This window comes from Theobroma cacao, chromosome 10 (genome assembly GCF_053813885.1).
Source record: "Theobroma cacao isolate CCN51 chromosome 10, ASM5381388v1, whole genome shotgun sequence".
NCBI classification, from domain to species: Eukaryota; Viridiplantae; Streptophyta; class Magnoliopsida; order Malvales; family Malvaceae; genus Theobroma; species Theobroma cacao.
This window is the reverse complement of record NC_142648.1, coordinates 15,063,240-15,069,239: the sequence shown is the minus strand read 5'-3', so window position 1 is coordinate 15,069,239 and position 6,000 is coordinate 15,063,240.

Below are 6,000 nucleotides of genomic sequence, written 5' to 3'. Positions count from 1 at the left end.
CATCCTACTGTTCAGGCTTCCCTCGACTCACAGAGTTAGGACGACTCTCGATAGTCAGGGTTTACTATAGTTGTACATGAGATTTCATTGACAAAGTTCATTAGGTTGAGACCTCCATGGTTATAAAGATCTTATGTGAGCAAAGATGCTCAAGAGTTCTTTGACCAGATAAAGATGACCTGTAATGTAATGAGTTGTACTAGCATGAGATCAGTGGAGTTTATCGTTTTCGAGCTTGGTAAGGTAGTTCAACAATGGTATAAGATGTTACTCAGCAATAGAGTTGTAGATACTGCTCCGATAACTTGGGATGAGTTTAGCATAGCATTCCTAGAGTAATTTTTGCCAAACAGTGTGTGAGAGGCTAGAGCACATGAGTTTGAGACCTTAGTGTAGACGCCAGGAATGTCAATGGTAGAGTATAGTGTGAAGTTCCTAGAGCTAGCAAGGTATGCCTCATACTTGACTGCTATAGACAAAATGCAGACTCAAAGGTTCGTAAATGGTCTACTATGCCCCTCGTACAAGGTTGTAGCGTCTCATGATTTCACTAGTTACTCTAAAGCCGTGAACTATGCACAAAGGTTTGAGCATAAGGATGGAGAGGGACGATCAAATGGACGTAAGCCCAAAAGGGCCAAAACTGAGGGTCGTTTGGGCAGTTGGGATTCCTCAGGTCGACAGGGCTGTCATGAAGGCCCATAGAGATCCCATCAACGGAAGGAGACTATGAAAGGTAGATATAGCAGAGTCCATAATGGGATTGCACCTTAGGGTCAACAAGGTACCAGGTAGAGTTTTCTTTCTTTTCTTCACAAGGGACAATGCATGCAAGGTTCCACTTCATGTTAAACTTGTGGACAGTTTGGACATTTTGCCTAAGAGTGTCTGTGGAGCCATTCATCCCAAGGAGATACTTAGGGGCATGCACAGTTAGTTTTACCACCCTCTATTGCTGCACAGCCTATTAAAGGCACCAAAGGGGGTAGAGATAGAGGCACTAGTACAGTTACTTCAAGTAGAGATTCAAGATCTGGATTTGGAGCATAGGGTATCGTTCGTCATGGATAGGCCAACATTGATGCTTTGACTCAGTAGGATGCAAAAGCATCCAATGCAGTGGTTACAAGTATATTACTCATTTGTTCTATTGATGCATATGTATTTTATGAACCTAGTGCTACACATTCTTTTATATTTCCATACTTTGCAACTAAATTGTGTATTAAGCACTCCAAGAGGGAGTAAGACTTGATAGTTTCCACCCCATTGAGAAAGGTGTTTGTCGCAAAACACAGATATAGAGATTGTGTGGTTCGAGTTAAGGAGAATGACACTTGGGCAAATCTAATGTAGATGGACATGATGGAGTTTGATGTGATTCTTGGGATGGATTGGTTATCTCCAAGTTATGCAAGTGTGGATTGTCACCATAAGAGGGTTAGGTTTGACTACCTTGAAGAGACACCTTTTTATATATACGGAGATCGTAGCATGGCATCAAATAGCATGATATCGACCATGATTGCTTGTTATTTAATGAGACCTGGATGTCAAGGATTTATGGCTGTGGTGATAGACACCCAAGCAGAGGCAATTAATGTGGCAGATGTACTTGTTGTGAGGGAGTTAAAAGATGTATTTTCGGAGGAGTTTCCCGAAATACCTCTAGTACATGACACAAAATTTTGCATAAACTTGGTGTAGGACATCAGACCAATTTTTATACCACCATACCGGATGGATCCGCCCTAGCGTAAAGAGCTCCAGGATCAGTTGGAGGATTTATTAGACAAAGGCTTCATTCACCCTAGTGTCTTCCCATAGGGTGCACTAGTATTATTTATGAAGAAGAAAGATGGTTTGATGAGGCTTTGTATAAATTATAGGCAATAAGACAAAGTGACCATCATGAAAAAGTATCCCTTCAAATGTATTAATGATTTGTTTAATCAATTGCAAGGGCTAAAGTATTTCTCTAAGATTGGTCTACAATCGGGGTATCACCAGTTGAGGATTAGAGGTGTAGACATACCCAAGATTGCATTCCGCACAAGGTGTGGTCATTATGAGTTTTTGGTTATGTCATTTGGATTAACTAATGCCCCTACAGTTTTTAAGGATATGATGAACAGGGTATTTAGACCATATTTGGATAAGTTTGTGGTCGTGTTCATTGATGATTCTTAGTGAATTTGAGGAGTCGAGAGAAACATGAGTAGCATTTAAGGATCGTGTTACAAACATTGAGGGAGCACCAATTGTATGCCAAGTTCTCCAAGTTGAATTTTGGCTTAACAGTGTTAGCTTCTTGGGCCACACTGTATCTTAAAATGGGGTAATAGTGGACCCAAAGAAGATTGAAGGAGTAAAGAGCTAGCCAAGGCTAACTTTGGTAACAAAGATATGAAGTTTTCTAGGGCTGGTTAGATACTATAGAAGATTCGTTAAATATTTCTCCAAGATTGTTGCTCCTATAAGTTGACACAAAAAGGCATCAAGTTTACTTGGACAAATGCATGTGACGAGAGTTTTAGAAAGCTTAAAACTTGTTTTACCACAGCTTCGATGTTGAGTTTGCCTAGTGATACATAGGGTTAAACAGTTTATTGCACCGCATCACGAGTAGGACTTGGATGTGTGCTGATGCAACATGGAAAGGTGATAGCATACGCATTGATACAATTTAAAAAGCATGAGCAAAATTACCCTACAAATGATTTAGAGATGGCTGCCATAGTATTTGCATTGAAAATATGGAGGCGCAACTTGTATGGTGAGACTTATGAGATTTACACGGATCACAAGAGTCTCAAGTATATCTTTGAGCAGAGAGATCTCAACCTTAGGTAGCGTCAATGGGTGGAGTTGCTTAAGAGTTATGACTATACGATACTGTACCATCCTAGCAAAGCCAATGCTGTAGCTGATGCTTTAAGCCAAAAGTCCATGGGAAATTTAGCCCACATTTCAGTTGAGAAGAGATCACTGATACAGTTTATGCATAAGTTAGGGGAAATGGGCATTTGATTTGAGGTTGATGATATTGATGCGTTATTAGCCCATTTTAGAATGAGACTAATATTAATGGATCAAATCAAAGAAGCCTAGGACAAGGATGGTTTTATGGCAAAGGCACTAGAGGATCCTCAAAGAAAAAAGGGACAAATGTTTACTAAAGGCACTAATGGATTACCTACATATGGATTTAGAGTTTATGTGTTGGATATTGATGATTTAAGGCGAAAACTTCTAGAGGAAGCCATGTGGCTACATATGTAGTTCATCAAGGCACCACTAAGATGTACCATGATTTGAGAGAGATGTATTGGTGGGAAGGCCTTAAAAGGGATGTAGTTGAGTTTGTGGCTAAATGTCTAGTGTGCCAACAAGTTAAGGCAGAGCATCAAGGCCAACTGGATTGTTGCAACCTTTACTTGTTCCGGAATAAAAGTGGGAGCATATTTTTATGGACTTTGTGACTAGATTTCCCGACACGAGTAAGGGGTATGATTCTATATGGGTAATTATGGATAGGCTGACTAAGTCCACCCATTTCTTATTGGTGAAGACCACTTATGGAGCATCATAATATGCTAGACTGTATATTGATGAGATAGTGAAAAGAGTTCCAATCACCATGGTATCTGATAGAGGAACCCAATTCACTAGCAGATTTTAGGGGAGAGTGCACAAGGCTTTAGGTATTAAGTTAAATTTTAGCACTACTTTCCACCAACAGACAAATGGATAGTCCGAGAGGACTATTCAGTATTGGAAGATATGTTGAGGGCATGTGTCATAGATTTTGTAGTCACTTGGGACCGACACTTGCCATTGATCGAGTTTGCCTATAATAACAGTTCTCAGCCTAGCATTCAAATGGTGCCTATTAAGCTTTATTTAAGCGAAGATGGATCACCCATATATTAGTTTGAGGTCGATGAGAAGAAGTTACTTGGGCAAAAATTAGTTCAAGAGACCACTGACAAGATACAATTAATTAAGGAGAAAATGCTAATGACACAGAGTCACCAAAAGTCATATGCCTACCATAGACGTCGAAAGTTGGAGTTTGAGGTTGGTGACCATGTGTTCTTAAGGGTTTTTCCAACCAAAAGCATTATGAGGTTTGGCAAGAAAGGCAAGCTAATCCTAATGTATATTGGACCTTTCGAGATTTTAGATAGAGTTGGTGCAGTGGCTTATCAATTGGCATTTCCGCCGGATCTTGCTAATGTTCATCCCATGTTTCATGTTTTGGTACTACGGAAGTACCAATCAAATCCATCGCATGTGAGACAACATGAATCTATATAGTTGGGAGATGATTTGAGTTACGAGGAAGTATCGATAGCTATACTGGATAGGCAAGTGAAAAAGTTACACTCCAAAGAGATAGCCTTGGTTAAGGTACAATGACGAGATCACACAAGCGAGGAGGTGACTTGGGAAGTCGAGGATGACAAGCGAGTGAAGTATTCGCACTTATTCCATGAAGGTTAATGCTTTAGTTAAATTCAAGGATGAATTTTCAAAAGGGGAGAAAATGTGAAATCCCACCTTGAGTAAGAGGATAAGTTAGGAAATCCTTAGGTAAGCATATAGATTACATATTTTGAACATCAATCTTAGTTTTAACCTTCAAAAGAATTCATTGAAACTTTTGGTGGTCTGTCACTTTTGAAGCAGAAAATTCTCTAAGTCTGGAAGGGGTTAAAATATGTGATTTTCATATAAAAATCTTTTGGATATAAAAAAATGGTGATAATGATTCCTTTGATTTTTAGATGATCAAAAATGATTTTTCAATAATTTTTGAAGCAAATTTGCTATGGTAAATGGGACTATAAATATAATTTCACTCAAACCTTTTCAATTTTGTTCTTGAAACCAAAATTTAGATTTTGGTTCTTATGGATTTTGATTTTTTGTATATTTTTATTGAATCCAATTGGGGGGTTATTTGCTTATTTACATTAAATATCTTAAGTAAATGGAGAGTAAATAGTAAAGAGGACATTTACTAAAATGGTATTTAATGTAAATAAGCTGGGCAAGTTTTATAGGCAATCTGTCTTAGAAAAACTGCATTCTATCTCAAATGTATTGATACATTTAGACCAAAATGGGTTTTTGATGAACATGTATCGATCTATTCTCCCCAAAACCAAATGTATCGCTCCATGGGTCAATGTATCGATATATTTCGTTGATTTTAGAAAAATAAAAAGGGTAAAAATGTATTTTCACACCTTAGGTTATAAATATATCACATTTTCAAGGGTTGGCAACCCTTAGCTACAATTACAAAGTAAAACACCTATTTTTAAGCTCTTTTAACAAATTTTTAACCTAAAATTTTATTTTTATGATTCTAAAGCTTAGATTTGGGTTTTTATGGAAAATATGACATTTTTAGCTTTTAAATCTTTTGGCTTTGGATTTTCAAAACTTAATGTCATGACCCAAATTTCGGGCCATGACAGGCGCATGGGCCTAATGGACGTAGTCCACTAAGCCCAAGCAAGCTTATTAGTCCGACGTGTTCATCATTCCATCACAAACTGCTAAGTCATTTTTCAAAACTTAGAATCAAAATATTATTAAAGATTGCCATCTCATATTGGCATACTAAACAAGTGTATATACATTTGTTTACAGCATGTATCTTAACAATTACATTAGGATCGTCTATACACAACAAAATAATACTCGACTTCCAGCGGAGGGACTCGGATAAATGTACAGCTACTGAATGCCGAGACATCTACCAAAAGATGTGTACAAGTCTACAAGGACACCTCATCCTAGTTACCGGCTGCCTCGTGATCTGAAAACATGAAGTTGAAAACAGTGAGTATAAACCCATTGAGTGAACAAGGAAGGGAACAAGTATACCATAAGGAATCTTTAACGAAATCATGATGCATTCTTTTTCAAAACAATGCAATTTGTTTCTATTCTTATTAAAAACCCCTCATCTAGCCCTTAAATAAT